The sequence below is a fragment of the Lepidochelys kempii genome, chromosome 12 (assembly GCF_965140265.1).
Source record: "Lepidochelys kempii isolate rLepKem1 chromosome 12, rLepKem1.hap2, whole genome shotgun sequence".
Classification (NCBI taxonomy): Eukaryota; Metazoa; Chordata; order Testudines; family Cheloniidae; genus Lepidochelys; species Lepidochelys kempii.
Genome location: NC_133267.1, coordinates 26,074,397 through 26,092,350, shown reverse-complemented (window position 1 = coordinate 26,092,350; position 17,954 = coordinate 26,074,397). Strand labels below are relative to the sequence as shown.

The 17,954-nt window shown below is 40.3% G+C and overlaps 1 protein-coding gene and 1 long non-coding RNA gene across 3 annotated transcripts in view; one reads left to right on the top strand and one right to left on the bottom strand.

The window, feature by feature from the left end:
• The window catches only part of LOC140896331 (uncharacterized), a 497,972-nt gene that overhangs the window by 392,283 nt on the left and 87,735 nt on the right, over positions 1-17,954 (bottom strand). For both annotated transcript variants that reach the window (XR_012154520.1, XR_012154521.1), the window contains exon 2: positions 14,366-14,629. This is a non-coding gene — a long non-coding RNA (uncharacterized lncRNA). The remainder of the gene's footprint in view (positions 1-14,365; positions 14,630-17,954) is intronic.
• CDH5 (cadherin 5) overlaps positions 6,887-17,954 on the top strand; it is a 56,572-nt gene continuing 45,504 nt past the window's right edge. The window contains exon 1 of the mRNA XM_073307948.1: positions 6,887-7,055. The gene's annotated coding sequence lies outside the window, so the exon portion shown is untranslated. The remainder of the gene's footprint in view (positions 7,056-17,954) is intronic.

Genomic DNA, 17,954 nt, shown 5'->3' with positions numbered 1-17,954 from the left:
GAGATGAACAAATTTATTTGAGTATAAGCTTTCGTGAGTCGATGCATGCATCCGATGAAGTGAGCTGTAGCTCACGAAAGCTTATGCTCAAATAAATTTCAGAGTAGCAGCTGTGTTAGTCTGTATCCGCAAAAAGAAAAAGGAGTACTTGTGGCACCTTAGAGACAAATAAATAAATAAATGTGTTAGTCTATAAGGTGCCACAAGTACTCCTGTTCTTTTTTTAGATTCTTATTGTCACTCTGCAGTAAGGTAGAGTTTCATTTGATAGCTCATTCTGACAATGCTACTACGAGTCAGAGTCGAATATAAATCCACTTTTCTAACAAAAAAACTGTTTCTTCCTGTCATTTATAAACAAGGAAATAGGACAATTTGCCTGGTAGGACTCTGCCCCAGTGAATTTTTTAGTGTCAAATTCTGCAGGCCTTAGTCTGTATGCAGCCAGAACTCTCAGATATAATAAGTCAGTGGCAAGCTTTCCTGATAAGTGTGTGTAGGATTTGGCCCTTAATTTGGGATCTAGGTAATCAAATACAGATGTCACCACTGCAGTAGCCCAAACTGAAGACATTACTGAGACTATTATTTTACACATACCGATGTCGGCTTCCATTAGCCTGCTGAGCTGATGTTTCTTCACATTTTCTACAAACCTTACATCACAAATACGTCCAGCATTACATTCCTCTGTTTAACAAATCTCACTATAGGAGGCTGAAGTCAGACCTGCTCCAAGATATAAACATCAATCGGTGACAGAGGGAAACAGCTAGTAAATGGAAATGACTGATAGCACTGCAGAGCCCTGATTAAAAGTCCCAGAAATAACAACAAAACTTTTTACCAACATTAAACCTGCCATATTGCACATTAATTGTTATTTTTAACCATAAATTATGTTGCTGTCGGAGAGGACTCAGACAGCTGTCACATGCCATTGTGCCCCATTTAAAATGTGAGGAATTTTACAATGATTATGTAAGCTTTTCAAATTAGTAGTTTAGGGATTATTTGTGTAACTGGTGCAAAGCTGTCTCTCCATAATTCTTAGCTAGTCTTAAAAATACTGACACAAATATCACAGCTGTGATTAAATGTCAACTTCTGGCACAGCTTCACTTACACAGTACCTTGTGGGTAAGTTTTATGAGGACAATGTACTTAGGGTGACCAGATGTCCCGATTTTATAGGGACAGTCCCGATTTTGGGGGGCTTTTTCTTATATAGGCACCTATTACTCCCCACTCCCTGTCCTGATTTTTTACACTTGCCATCTGGTCACCCTAAGTGTACTGGCCCTGGTCTTCATGTTATGTTACAAGACATACAGTGGGAACAAATTATGGGTATACTGCTCAAATGTAAAGCTCCAGCCAAAGGGAGTCAAATTATTACAGCAAGTGTTTATGATTAATGAATCCGCAATTGCTATAATATTGGTTTCTATCATTCCAATAGCTGTCATGGTAAATGATTTCATTTCATAAATTAAATAAGACACTCAGAATATGTGGGGGCATCTAACTTGAAGGACTAAACTCCCTCTTATCAAAAAGCAGACTTGATTCCATTGATGTCAGCAGAATTTCTCCTGCTTCACCTCGCCGCGAATTTGGCCCTAAAACTACAGTTCGCAGGAATGTTACCAGCAATGTTTAAGAGACAAGTCAGATGAGATAGAAAGCAACCCAAATCAAGAACTAAAATGAAAATTAAAAACAAAACAAGATACCGCACAAAAAGTCATTTACTGAGATGTAAACTCCACATTTGTCAGGGGGAACAATAAGAAGAAGCAACTTTAAAAGTATGAACATTATGGGCCAAATTGTGTTCAGTTATGGAGTAACTCTGAATTTACATTAGTGTAACAGAGAGAATTGGGCTCTCCGTATGGAAGCATGTGAAGTAATGCGGCTATCAGTGTTGATGGAGACTGTAATAGCAAAGACTGAGGCAACAGTCCTATCAGGAGTTAAAACCTGGCATAATATATTGCACTGTACGGTGAATTTCACACCACTGTGCTGGCTACAAAAATGAGGACTTAGAGTTTCAAGTTACCAGCTCTTCAGGGCAGGGACTCTGTACTTCGCTGTGGCTATGTCTTTGCTGGTGCTAGGGATGCGACTCCCAGCTCAGGTAGACATACTCGTACTAGCTCTTATTAAGCTAGCCTGCTAAAAATAGTGGCATAGTCACAGTAACACTGGCAGCACCAAGTGTCAGCAGAGAATAGCCACCCCTGGTACGTGCCCATACAGTCCAGGCACTTGGAGTCACTAGGCTGTTCCACTGCTTGCTGCTGTCCATGCCACCATGACTACACTACTATTTTTGCGTGCCAGCATGATGAGAATGAGGCGAGAGCATACCTGCCCCAGCTATGAATCACAGCCCCAGCTCGAACCGTAAACAGAGCCTGTGTTTGTACAGTGTCTAGTGAGGCCCCACTATGAGTTGGCCTTTAGGCACTATCACAATAAAACGTGATTAATAATAAACTAAACAACCTGCCCAGTACTTTAAACATAAAATATAATCTTGCAAATTTTAAAAAAAGACAATATACTCATTCAGATTTCATATTGGTTTTACACCGGTGTAATGCCATTGATTTTGATGAAGTTACACCTGATTTACATCTACGGAAGTGAGCGCAGAAGCCGATTGACTGTATTTACCATATGAAATTGTAGGTCAATTACAGGCCACAGAAATGCGTTATTCTCATTAATAAAAGAAAACCCCTATATACTTATTAGGATTCATGCAAATGTCAAGGTTAAACAGTGCTGGATGAGACTGACAAATCTCTACAATAAAGCTAGAATTTTATCCAGTCCAGTAAAAAGACTGTTTAAAAACTGAACTTTACAAAAGTAAATTGTTCAGCTCATCTGCGTCTACTTCAACATCTCTAACATAAGGAGGATTCTGAAACCTTAGCTTGTGATAGAAAGAGGTGCTGCTCTGAACCAGATGGCACTAAACTGACTGTGCTACTCAAAAACAGCATGCAGAGCAGCTGCTGAACATCCAAGGGGCAAAGACTCGGAAGGGAACAAAGCTGTCAGGGTGAAATAGCTGGGTACAGTTAACTGAAAAATGTGTTGTGGAATAAATGTTGAAGAGATATGTCATCAGTGGAAAAGGCTGAATGCTCCTTGAGGTAGAAGAGATTTACAGATGCAGACACACCAAACTACCATGGGTCCTATGTGAATAGTTCAGCATCTTTTGCAGGCTCGACGTCTGCATCCTCTGAGTCCTTCCATTTCCTAAGGAACATTAATTCTCCTTCACTCTGCATGGAGCTCATTTCTCGCTGAGGATTCCATGCGTTGTCTGCACATTCCCATCCACTTCCAGAAATTTTTCTATTTAAACACAGATGTCTAAATTTTTAAGCTTGTGTGCTTAAAGTTAGGCACCTAAATAAAAACATACCTACCAAATGTAATTTTGGATTGTATTAATGGAGGCATATCATGCAAATCACAAGAGGCGATAGGACAGCTCTACTTGGTTGGTTAGGTGTCAGCTGCAGTAGTGTGTCAGCTGTATAGAAAGGATGTAGAGAAACTACAAAGAATCCAGAGGTGAGCGACAAAGATGATCAAAGAGATGGAAAGCAAGCCATATGAGCAAAAGCTGAAGGAACTGGGTATGTTTAGTTTGGAAAAGAGGGGGGAGGAACATGATAGCAGTCTTCAAATATTTGAAAGGCTGCCATAAAAAAGATGGAGAAAAATTGTTTGCTCTTGCCACAGAGGGCAGGACAAGAGGCAATCAGTTCACAGTACAGCATAGCAGATTTAGATAAAATCACAGGAAATAATTCCTAACTGTAAGAACAGTACGACAATAGGACAGACTGCCTGTGGAAGTTACGGGAGCTCCATCACTGGAGGTTTTGAAGAGGAGGCTGGATAGCTATCTGCCTGGGATGGTTTAGACGCAACAAATCCTGATCTTGGCAGGGAGTTAGTCTAGATGACCCTTGTGGTCCCTTCTAAACCTATTGTTCTATGATTCTACCAACATCTTTGGACAAAACACAGTACCTTTTAGATTTGCATACAATTACATTAATTTGTAAGCAGCCAGTCAGCAGAGCACTTCCCCATAGACTAGTAGATTTACCCTGCAGGCCTATAGAAGAGGTGGAAAAAAAACAGTCTAAGGGAAAACCATCATGCCAGCTGTTCTTGGAACAGGGATCTGATTTTGAGCTTACATTACTGTCAGCATGAGCTGCAAGTGTTCAGCACCTTTGAAAACCAGACCACTTTTATTTAGGTGCCCTATTTAAAATCTATGTTCTCCAGAAAGCACAAGAGTGAGAAAGGCTGGGTTCAAATTGGTGAAGAGTATGCCTGAAAGGTTAGGAGATTTGTTTCTATTTGGATAAGTATCCAAAGATGGGTTGTTTATCCTAAAATATCCAATCTTACATTACCTCATAATCATCTCTTAAATCCTATAGGATTCAGCAGAAGTGAAACCTATACAGTGAGAAAAGGGTCTATGGAAATTTAATAAGGTTCTAATACTTTAAAAACTGATAGAAAAATAGTATTTCTTGGTTTTGTTTTCCCCCCCCACACCTTTCAGAACTCTGAAGCAGACAATTCTCCATTAAGTTCTATAGGATCCAAAGGAAAAGATTGGTCTGCTGTCCCAGGATACGCATCGGAAGAAAAGGCAAAGGAAACAAGTTCTACAAGACCTAGACAAATTGTCACTGTGGGACTCCTCCAGTGCCCACTAAAGCAGGGGTTCTCAGACTGGGGTTGTGACCCCTCAGGGGGTCTCAAGTGGTTACTGACATCCCCAAGCCTGATTAAAATTAACCCCCCTCCATTTTTAATTTATAAGCGGGGGGGAATCACACTCAGAGGCTTGCTGTGTGAAAGAGGTCACCAATACAAAAAGTTTGAAAACCACTGCAGTAAAGGCCATGGAAAGATTCCCATTGATTTCTAGAGGCTGTGGATCAGGCCCTATATGACTGGTCCTTAAAGGGATAGAAGTAGATGATTATTGTGTGGATTTGGTGAGACCGGGACTAGAAATGACCTGTAAAGAAGACATGAGCATTTTTGAAAGCAAGGGGCATGAAGGACTATCTTATCCCCCATCCTTTGTTATACTGATGGCACCAAAGATGATTCTGTCAGTCAAACAAATTTAGAGTTATTTACAAAAATAAACAATATCTAGCATTGTCATCTGCTCTGGGTACCAGAGCCTATTGCTTAAGCTGCATCCTCAGCTGATGACTGTTTTCCAGTGAACGGCAGTTAACATCCTCCCCCGCCCCCTTCTCTCAGCAATGAAATAGAAATTGCTTATTTTCTTATGAGGAAACCTAATTGTAATCAGTCTCCTTAAAGAAGACTTTGAAAAATGTCCCCTCATTAGCTGCTTAACCTTCCTGAATAATTAATGTATCAAAATTTTAAAAGAGCTATTCGTCTTTGCTGCTGCATGTCATAAAAATGTGAAATAATGTAACCAAAGCTTAGTCTTCTAGAAAACTGGAAAAATCAATCCCATTACCTTTGCTAAATTGTGATGAAGAATAGGGGTGAGAGCATATTTCACTGCAGGATGTTATTATTTAAAGTCTTCTATAAAATATGTTGCACGTTTGGCTAAATTTATTATAACATATCTGTAAGACCTCAACAATTGGTCTCTTTTTTCATCTCACGCTTCTCAGAGTGTCTCCTGAATTATTTAATAAAGTAATTCCCCTCTGGCTTGTAGGGTAAAAGAAATAGTGGGTCTACATTTTTTCTTTGGTTTTAGGGTAGGAGGAGAAATTTAAGTATATGTTGCTGTCCCAGAACAGAGCACCAATATTCTATATGAGTTCTAGGAGGGCCCATCTACTCATCACATTGAACTACCTTAAGTTTCATGGGTGCAATGCCCATTAGAGTCACTGTGGCCTGAATCTGGGAAACTCCCATTGGGCTGCAACAGAGGAACAAATCAGGTCCACTAGCATAACTCAAACCACTTACTTGGAATGTTTAACTTTTCCCCTTCCCTCTCCCCTAAATATTCCTCTGCTTTAAAAATTCAAATGCAATTTGGGCAACAATTTAATTCAACAGTTTTCCCTTTAGAGTTTTCTGGCCTGACTCTTTACTGCCTTGCAACTAAATCAGAATGGCAGCATTTTTGCGCCCTTCTTGTACAGGTGGAAATGAATATACAAAGTGCAAAGGAGAATCAGGCCCTAAATTGGAGACGTGCAACCAAATTCTGCTCTCAGTTGTAAATCCAGTTACTTTAAATCTACATCACTGTTACCAAGAACAGAATTTGTCCCAGGTTTCTTTCCCACAATTTCATTATACTTCAATCTACTACGTATTTTTTCATACCACTAGCAAAGGTTGACTCATCGATTTTTGGGAAGTAGTGGAACTTTATGGGAACTCCCATATGATGGATGTGAGCTTCAGTCTTTGTTGTTTCTGGTGTAAAAACCCGATGGCTAGGACTCACCAAAATGCTGAAAAATCCTGTTCCGCCTGAACACAAAACATTTGAAAATAAACCATACTGACCATAGTGATCAAACATTCAAATAGTAATCTAAATGTTCATTCTGGATTTATTTTTTACACTGTTTAGTACTTGATATATTAAGCACCAGCGCTGGCTTTGTATTTCTGTTAGAGTCCATTTCCCTTTATTCAGCTACTTATTTGTTGCTCCCTCTGAAAAGGTAAGTATAGTAATAACAAGTCTAAGTTTATCTGGTTTCCTCCACTCCTTTCTCTCACTGGCATTAGTAAGGCTTGGAACAATAACAGGATGCAGGGATGGAGGATGGGAAAAGGCTGACTCCCAGCTGGGGAACCTTGGAGACTGGAAAGCTGAACACTCCCAGTATTGCTTAATGAAATGAAAACTGATTTTTTGTTATTGTTCTTCACTCTGGGTAGTGCTGTGTAGATTTCTGGATACTGTTGATTTAGTTTGCCTAACTTGGGATAAAACTGAAGCTTCACTGACTCATGTGAATCAGGTAAGGGACAATGGGCTGGTGTTGCTCTCTGCAGGTTAATTTCCAGGGCTTTATTCCCTATTTAATTGCTTTGATTTTTGTTTAAAGTTCTGAGACGGGCTATTTACTTAATATTCTGTGCATCAGACATCTTCGCAGCATCCTCGGATCGGATACTGCTGTCACTTGGGCATAGTTCTATTGACGTGGTAATTTACACTGGTGTGAGAAGAAAGTCAGGCTCTCTGAGGCTACAGCAAAATGCTTCCACACTATAAGGAATGCTTAGACATTAAGAAATGGATCTTTTTGTACCTCTGGTTCACACTGCAAACTGAGATACCAGGGTATGCAGCCACTGGACTTTTACAATGAGACATAACAACAAGATCAATACTATAAAATGTACCTGGGGACCTTTCAGTTGCAGTGCAGACAGTAACAGGCTTACTATTTTGTCATTGGAAAAATGTACATGTTATATCTCGCTTCCTTTATACATAAATACATTGGATCAAGGTTGCAGAGGCCCGTGGTATTTTTTTCTTTCTTAAAATTATTAAAGGAATTTTAGCGCTACTGGACTAAGAACCAAAGGGTTAGAGTTCTCATCTTCCAAGGCAGCCACTATGCAGATCTCACATAGCTGGAACTACATTTATGTAAAGACTAGGGGTAACATTTTCAAAAGCATGTAAGTGATTTAAAGCCTCAGTCCCATTTTCAAAAGTGACTCAGACACTTAGGAACCTAAGTCTCCATTGACTTTCAATGAGATTTTGGGGCCTAAGTGCCTGGGCCACTTTTGAAAATGGGATTCAGGTGCTTTTGAAAATTTTACCCTTGATCTTCCAAGTTCCAGTTAACAGTACCTAGACCTTACAACTGTCTATTGGTCTGGAAGTAGAAATCTCTGGCTCTCAGCTGTCCAAACTTACTTATTTTTCCGGTAAGTTACTTCACGGAGAAAGCCTTGAAACAAGCAAACTGCTAACAGGGCTTTTATGCTGTTATAACTATAATGTTTCACGTAGCAGGTCCCTCAGCTAACAGGTTTTCCACACAACTTTCAAAGACACAAATGTTTATGAAGAAGAGAGGAGTTGATGCATCTTTGTTTCTGTTGGAATTATATTTTGTAGTGGTGGGATTATCGGGCAGACAATATCTTACTGTGCAGTGTGCCGTGCTGTAATGAAATGAAAGAAAAATATGGAATAGGTTACTTTTGTGAAGACACCTGAACAGTTTTCAGTCATTAAGAGTATTAAAATTGTGGTATTTGTTATAGGACCAGATGCAGGGCTCAGTGCTCAAGATGCTTAAGCAGAAATAGATTCACTTAAACAGTTAATGGTTTTGAAGATATTTGCCAAAAGAATATATGTTTGCCTCATATCCTGCTTTTGTTGAAGTAGAATAGAGTAATTGAAAACAGGATATGGGTAAAGGGACTTGTGTAGTTTCTGCCTTACACATGCATATGATGATAATTTTTGATGAACTAGGCTATAAAAATATAAAAAAATATTTCAAAGAAAAATTCTTCCTTTTTCCAGTGAAAAATAGGAATTTTTTTTCTGTTTCTTGTCTGGCTTTAAAACAATTAGTGCTTTCTGGCTGGAGAAGAGGATGGTTATTGCTGGTGGTTGGGTTTTTAAAAAGGTTTAATCTATAATTTTTTAATCCATTTGTACTTCATTTTGGTTTCTGAGGTAAGAGTATCCACATTCCAGATCACTTTGGAGTTTAATTTAGACAGGTCCAAACTCTAATGGCAAATGGGGAAAAAGTCTTTCCGACTTATTTCATGAGATGTGTAAAATGGGAATATTTTGTGATGGAGAAAAACATTTTAAAGGTTTACAAAGTACTTTCCAATCTTCATCCAGTATGTTTAAAATTAGATGAACCCCTACTGCTCAGCACACATGTTGGAAGGATTAGTTTCCTTCTTGCACTGTTGTGTGTCAGAGTGATTATTTGTGCAAACTGGCGATGTGCCCAAGAGCCAGGGGAGTGGGAGGATAGGAGGGGAATTTGCAAGACACAAAAGGCAGACAGACACCCAAGCCACACTGATTTTCACTGTGAGCTGGATACTTATCTCCTACTTGTACCTTTGAAAATCCTCTCAAGAATTTTAATTTATATCTGGATTCCCAACAGACCTTGGCTACACTCAAATCCAAGGATATGGGTGTGGCCCACTACAAAGATAGCAGCTGTTTGCTAAACTCAACTCTGGATTTAGATTTCAAACACCTACAACATTTTGGAGCGATCCAGTCTGGGGGGGGAATTGATTTAGTGTCACGATTATTACAAACACCAAAACACAGGGAGCCAACATACTGCCAGTCACAAGCAAACATGGTGATCTGAAGCCACCATGTCACCTGCTGCGGGCAGCTCCACGGCTCTGGGATCCATTCTCAGAAATACTGCTGTGAAATTGGTAACCATGGCATCATTCCTTTTCATGTTTTGAGCTGCATAAAACTCAACATAATTCACTTATCAGGGGTTTTCATTAACATTTTATTTGGTTTCAACCTCTCTCAAGTTCACAACCCAAGTTCTGCTTTGAGTTTGGAGTTTGTTCAAATCCCCAACAAACTCCATCAAAAATGCCAAGTTTTCCATTAAAGGCCACAACTTCATTGCAAAAACATAAATTGGCCCATTCACTGACCTTATGTTTACTCAAAAATAATGTGAGCTTTAAATATACCTTTTAGTGAACTTGATCTGAATTTCAAGTTCGTAACAAAGCATAAATTCAGGCAAATTTTGAGAGATGTGTGGTTTTGTTGCACACATTTTGCACAGTTCTAACTACAACACACCTCAAGAATATATTACTGCCTCCGGGAGCTCATTGTACTGCATGAAATATCAGTATGGCAGGCAGAGATGGTATTTTGGGCCTGAACCTCTGAAGTGTTGAGCTTGGGAAGTACTCCAACACCTTACAGAACCAGACCCTGTGTAAGTGCAAATTCCATGAAACTCATGAAGTCAGTGAGCTAGAAAGATATTTTAGATATAGATACACACACACACACACACACACGTTTTGTCCTGTGGCTGATTCTGCTGAAAGGCAGTAGCTGTTGTTCTATGCCCATTTCAGGCACCTCCTGAACTTAGAGTAACAGCTGTGTTAGTCTGTATTCGCAAAAAGAAAAGGAGTACTTGTGGCACCTTAGAGACTAACCAATTTATTTGAGCATAAGCTTTCGTGAGCTACAGCTCACTTCATCGGATGCATACTGTGGAAAGTGTAGAAGATTTTTTTATATACACACAAAGCATGAAAAAATACCTCCTCTCACCCCACTCTCCTGCTGCTAATAGCTTATCTAAAGTGATCACTCTCCTTACAATGTGTATGATAATCAAGTTGGGCCATTTCCAGCACAAATCCAGGTTTTCTTACACACACACCCCCACACACACACACCCCACTCTCCTGCTGGGTTTGTGGGGGAGGGGGGGAGGAGTGTGAGAAAACCTGGATTTGTGCTGGAAATGGCCCAACTTGATTATCATACACATTGTAAGGAGAGTGATCACTTTAGATAAGCTATTAGCAGCAGGAGAGTGGGGTGGGAGGAGGTATTTTTTCATGCTTTGTGTGTATATAAAAAAATCTTCTACACTTTCCACAGTATTCATCCGATGAAGAGAGCTGTAGCTCACGAAAGCTTATGCTCAAATAAATTGGTTAGTCTCTAAGGTGCCACAAGTACTCCTTTTCTCCTGAACTTAGTATGCCCTGGTTTATATGGGACTTACTATAATTTATATGAAAAATAATTTGGGAAAAAGAGTTAACTTTCAGCAATCAGGCTGTTGAGTCACTTCAATTCACATCTGAGTTTCATAACTCTTGAAAACAGTAGCTGCACTAAGGAACAAAGGCACATAAAGATCAAGGATATAATTTCCCTTAGGTATAGTTTATTTCTGGCTTTCTATTTTTTTCCTACCTGTCTGTCTGTGATAGTGTAAAACTACAGTCATTCAGTCATCTGGCAATTAACCTTTCTAGCAAAGCAATACTGCCAGCCCAAACATTTGAGCAGTCTTTTTCTCAGCACAGATATATTTGTGTGGCCAAGTAAGCAAATGCTCTTGAAGGTTAGGACCATCAGGTAAAAGTATTACTAAATATTACATTTGGAAGTATGGAAACACTGAGCTTGCAGTGAAAAACCTGCTATTTCAGAGGGAGGGAAAAGCATGGTCACCTGAGATGCACTTCAGACACCATATAAAGTCAGCTCTTTCCCAGGCCGATAGAGACCAGGAGTATCATGCTGTATTAGCACCAGGGTCTCAAGTGGGAAGGATGGTTGCAAAGCCACACTCCAGTTAGAGATGGGCCAAAAACAGAATCTGATCCCATTTGAATTTCAGGTAGGAGTTGGTATCTAAACCCTCTCGTACAGTTTTTGTTCTAGATCAGATCCAAAACCTAAACCTTTAAATCCATAATAAGCTTTTTATTTATTTTTTTATTTTATTAAGAAAAGCTTACTAAAAAAACAAAACAAACTATTCTTCGACCCATCACCCTCCAGTCTCTCCCCCACAAAATAACTTTTGTCCTTCCCTCAACACAGTGAGCCCAAGACACGCTCCTTGCATCTTCCCCACACACCCCTCCTGAGATCAGACCCGCCCTGTGAAAAAATCTCCATCCCCTTTGCACATGCAGAGTTTAGAATAGCAGCTCCTGATATCACAGGAAGCTCACCAGGCTATAAAGTCGTGGTGTCTGCACAGCAACCATTGGCTCTTTATCTCTGGTCCAGTGAGGCTGGGGAAGGGCATTCCTGCTCCACATGGTATTTGGAGGAGGGGCTTGATTTCACCTTTCATAGAATCCTAGAATATCAGGGTTGGAAGGGACCTCAGGACATCATCTAGTCCAACCCCCTGCTCAAAGCAGGACCAATCCCCAATTAAATCATCCCAGCTACCATGGCTCTCTTCTGCCTCGCACCATGCTACCCACTTTCAGCTTGTGCTTTGAAAATGTTCTAGGAGCACAAAGGACACCCTCTAATCTATGTGTAGGCCTGTGATTTCTGCTCAGATAGTTTGTTGGCCTGATCATGCTCTCAGTGAAGACCATGGAGAATTTACCATTAATTGCCATGGGAGCAGGAGCGGGCCCTGTATGAATGAACAGACTTCATACAACGATTAATCTCCTCTGGGGCAAAGATTCAGAATTAGCCATTCCATTCTGTTTGTGCTGCCACTCCCCCTTAGAACTCAGCCTGCATTCAGAGGAGGACATCCTCTATGCTACATTAGCATCTTATAGAAGGGTGTCATGGTCATCTCCCAGATTCATAAGATTTGTTTTAAAGTCCACTCAAAGTAAATGAAATTTTATCTGAAAATGCCAATTTACTTAAACAACATTTTGGGGTTAGTCTGAAGTACTCAATATTTATTACTAATAAGATATGAGGTTCACTTTATTTCTATCTGTTTTTAGGGAAAACAGTTTTTATATGACAGTAATGTCAAAATTATAACTATGACCAACTGATGTGTTCTCGGCTTTACGCTACTGTGGTATCTAGGGGCCCAAACTTGCAATGAATAGATACACTTTCTATGATTCACTAATTTGACTGGTATTTTATCTTCCTTATAAAAGGTCAACAAATGCCACTGCCTATACAGGCAGCCAGCATAGGGTTAATATACCTCTAAACACTACAAAACAAAGACTCGTCCAATACGGAAATGAGTAGAAGGGGAGGAAATCTTATGTAGTTTCCCTTTGGGAAGGCAACTAAACCATTACAATGTTGCACGGAACAAAAAGATACAGTAGCTCTGTACCCTTGTGGCCAGAATTGCCACAAGAGTTTGCTAGTATCTTTGGATTAGTACAGGTCCATCTTCCAGTAACGGTACTAAAGATGACTAAAATCTCTAGGAGGAGGAATTGAGTAAGTTTTCCGTCATAAAACGCTGCCTCATTTCCCTTGTGCTGACCTAACTTAGAGAGGTTGCGAGTTGTTCCCCTTTCCCTATATGGTCTCATCTTTGATTTTTCTAAATCAAGACAAATGCTTCAGTTACATAAGAAATTTATAACTAAAAGACCGGGCTAGGGCTTAAACACTTACCACATATTCTCACTTTAATCAAAGGTAGTAACAATTACCTCCTAATCATAAGAAATACAGCTACCAATCTTTCAGAGTCAGAGAGCAAACCCACCTTCTGAACAAAATCAAGCCACAAAACTTGGATTTGGGTCTAAATCTGAATAAGAACTTTACAGATGCTGGGGCTGTTTGAGGTCTCAAGCTGTAGAAGTGGCACAGCAGCAGTGGCTGGTGTTCCAGCTGTGGAGAAGGCGGGAGACCTCCATCCTGTTTCCCAGCGTGGGCAAGGCCTCTTTGGGTATGTCTACCCCCATGAGCAGAATATGCAGCAGAGAGTCTCAGAGTCCAGGTCTACAGACTTAGGCTCATGGGTCTTGCCCTATGACACTAAAAACAGCTGTGTAGACGCTTGGGCTGGAGCTCAGGCTCTGAAGTCCACCCCATTCCCTAGCAACAAATATATGGCCACTTGAACTGCAGTACAATGTAAGCTGGTATCGCCATATCCAACCATTCAAAAATTAGTCAGGCAACAAAAAAGAATGAAATTGACTTGAAATCAAAGTCACAAAACATTTTTTTAAAATTACTTTTTGCCTCCTGACTCTTGAGCCTTTAGGCTTCTCATTTCAAGCTTTTCTCTACCACCATGAGAGTGAAAAACTTGCTTTTCCCAAAAAAGAGAGAGATTCTTACAAAACAACATGACTCCAGGAGCTGGGGCTTTAAGAAAAAATGACAAGACTCACAATAAAAGCACAAGAGTTTCAAAATGGGTAATACAAAACAGACGTGTCATTCATAACATTATTTCACAATGCACAGTGGTCACAACAATAGAAAGGGTACTGGAAGAGGTGGTAAATATAGGTGGGGGACCAGGAAGGTCTGAAGGGTTAAGTAGGCATTGTCTGGGGAACTAGTTGACTAGCTCCAGGAAGTAGAGAAGAGATGGACATTTGAGTTGAATGTTTAAAAGGGAAAGATTACAGAGTGGTTATGCACTCAACAAAATACACTGCAGATCCACATTCTCCATACATTGTAGCCCCCTTCCTCAAAAGATATTTATGTATGTGTGATAAGAAGTCTTTAATATTTCCTTTTCTAATCATAACATAATGAATGTAGTTATCTATGAGTATCGACATATAAACAAGGGCTCTAATAGCTGCATGACAGACTCACCATCCCAGAATGTCCCTTGTCTTGAGGCCCAGCATTGCAGTACTTCCGCCTCCTCTTGTCCTCAGGGCTCCTGTGATCTGGTGTGGTGACTTGGTCCTCCAGCCAAGTCACACCATAGTTCCTTTCCAGGGTATCAATGTCCCGCATCAGTCTCCCGTGACACTAGTTATCAATATAATATTTTGCCCCTCCACGGCTCCTCTTCAAGCCCATTCTTCTTCCAGAGTAGTGGGCTCCCAGACTCCTTCCCAGCAAAACTCAAACCTGAAATGGAACCAGACATAACTTCAGCCACTCTGCCCATCCCAGGTCTCAGCTTGCAGTTCTGGGTTCTCCCCAGCTCCCTGCACCTCTTCTGGAGCATCACCCCACAGGACTGCCTGCCTGTGGCCTTTTCCCTTTATCAGTGCCCATCACAGGAATTCCGTCCACTCCAGAAGCTTCTCAGTCCCTCTCCCAACTTTGGCCCTTTGCCAGAGCTCCCTTGTTGGGAGAGGATCCCAAGGTCTATTCTCTCCCTGGGCCTCCTGTCTCCTAGGTGTCTTAGAATCACAGGACTGGAAGGGACCTCAAGAAGTCATCTAGTACAGTCCCCTGCACTCAAGGCAGGACTGTTCTAGACCATCCCTGACAGGTGTTTGTCTAACCTGCTCTTAAAATTCTCCAATGATGGAGCTCTCACAACCTCCCTAGGCGCTTAACTACCCTGACAGGAAGTTTTTCCTAATATCCTACCTAAGTCTCACTTGATGCAATTTAAGTCCGTTGCTTCATGTCCTATCCTCAGAGGTTAAGGCGAACAATGTTTCTTCCTCCTTCTTGTAACAGCCTTTGATGTACTTGAAAACTAGTATCATGTCCCCTCTCAGTCTTCTCTTTTCCAGACTAAACAAACCCAATTTTTTTTCAATCTTCCCTCATAGGTCATGTTTTCTAGACCTTTAAATCATTTTTGTTGTTCAGCTCTGGACTTTCTCCAATTTGTCCACATCTTTCCTGAAATGTGGCACCTAGAACTGGACACAATACTCCAGCTGAGGCCTAATCAGCATGGAGTAGAGCAGAAGAATTACTTACTTACTTACTTGTGTCTTGCTTACAACACTCCTGCTAATACATCCCGGAAGGATATTTGCTTTTTTTGCAACAATGTTATACTATTGACTCATATTTAGCTTGTGATCCATTAAGACCCCCAGATCCCTTTCTGCAGTACTCTTTCCAAGGCAGTCATTTCCCATTTCATATGTATGCAACTGATTGTTCCTTCCAAAGTGGAGTACTTTGCATTTATCCGTATTGAATTTCATGCTATTTACTTCAGACCATTATCTCCAGTTTGTCCAGATCATTTTTAATATCAATTCTATCCTCCAAAGCACTTGCAGCCCCTCCCAGCTTGGTACTGTCCACAAACTTCTAAGTGTACTCTCTATGCCATATCTAAATTGTTGAAGATATTGAACAGAATCAGAGCCAGAACTGATTGCTGCGGGACCCCACTCGATATACCATTCCCGCTTGCCTGTGAATCACTGACAACTACTCTCTGGGAATGGTTTTCCAACCAGTTATGCACCCACCTTATAGTAGCTCCATCTAGGCTGTATTTCTCTAGTTTGTTTATGAGACTGTCATGCAAGACAGTATCAAAAGCCTTACTAAAGTCAAGATATATCACATCTACTGCTTCCTCCCTATCCACAAGGCTCGTTATCCAGTCAAAGAAAGCTATCAAGTTGATTTGACATGATTTGTTCTTGACAAATCCATGCTGACTGTTACTTTATCACCTTATTATCTTCTAGGTGTTTGAAAATTGATTACTTAATTATTTGCTCCATAATCTCTCTGGGTACTGAAGTTAAGATGACTGGTCTGTAATTCCCTAGGTTGTCCTTATTTCCCTTTTTATAGATTGGCACTATATTTTCCACCATTGTGCTGAGTTGCTCCCTGTACAAAGAAGGCCTAGCTATGTCTTCTAAGGAATTGTACCTATTATTCCCTACAGGTGCCCTTAGGTGGGCTAACTGAGCCTTCAGGCTTCCATTAACCTTTTTGCTGCCAGTGTGGCATGTATGCATCCTATCACAAGCTGATGCAGTTTTAACTGCAGTCTGAGAAAACAAAACTTCAGCGCTTTTGTGTAATAAATATTGGTTATTGTGGACCATACACCGTATTTGCACTGGGGGGAATATTATGTTTCTATTCACTAAGCCTTTGTCGAATGAATGAGTTAAAATTTTATCTGCTGTAAAGACAGCTTCCTTAAAGTTTTTATTTTTAAAAACATGTGATAATTACTGTACACAAGTCTTGAAGTGTTGAGATTTTTTCCTTGCTCAAGAACATAGTTGGCATTTCACACTAAAAACTGTGCTAGGAAGCCTCTGCACCACTCAGGGCTGTCTCCATTTGGAAACAGGAGGAGCAATAAAAGCTTTGCAATACATTTCATTCTGTTGTACTCTATATAGGTTCCTTTACATTATTATAATTGTGCAGAGTGGACCTTATTCTGCTTTGGCTTATACAAACTCTTAACATTCAGGAACAACTCTAGCTAATATTTAACACCTCGATACACAGCAGAATTAACCAGGGGAAGGCACAAAACTTAGATCATTTCCAAAACACACCCTAAATTCACTGCAGCAAGAACAGAAAATAGTTTGCAATATTTTGGCTGGGGTCCTTATGAATAGCAGCCTAGCCAGATATAGATCTTTATTATTTATAACACAAGCTTTACTAAAATTATCCTGCCACATCATGGAAAAAGTCATCCCTCACGATTACAGTAGTCTCAGAGTTAAATTTCATGGCTATTGTATTGACAATGAGGCCTTTGGCAGGAAGGTTGTATAAAGGAAAATAAAGATGGTCAATGTTTACAGATTCTACTGGACAGAATCTCAATCCAACTCCCAGTCTTAATGAACTAGAACCTTTGTAAAGGTTTAGATATGTCAGCATACACCTTCCTAATTAATCAACAAGCCTTAGGGACTGCTGTGCATTTCTGATAGGGAAACACCAGAATCAGTAAGATTATCAGGGAAAAACCTGCACCCAGCAGATAGAACAGAGACCCACTAGGCCCCATATAAATGCTTTCCCCAAAACAGAAGGATTTTTAAAGGTTTCCCAAGTCACTGCATTTTGCAGGTCATAAGCAGCTGGAGATCCTGATTGAGGGGACTTGCAGGAAGTCAGCTAGTAATCCAATGCCATGATTAAGAGAGATGTACTTAGGAGCAAGGGCTATCATTAGGGAGAAGGAAAGGAAAAGGCTCTAATTGTTTCAGAATTTTTAAGTACCAGCCTTCAGGAAATACATCCAAACCAAAGCAACTCTCCAAATGAGATGAGGCCTTCTTCACGGATCAGTGAACCTAAATTGCCAGATCATCATCTCTAACTACCTCTTCTGTTTGGAGCATATAGCGGATAACATATCCCTTGCAATTTTGCTCCCTCTCACTAGGTCACTGTCATATTTTTCTACATCTGTCCTTGTCCAATAAGTTACTAGCATTTTGCCTAACAATACCTTTTCTTACCTAATTACTTCTCATGAAGG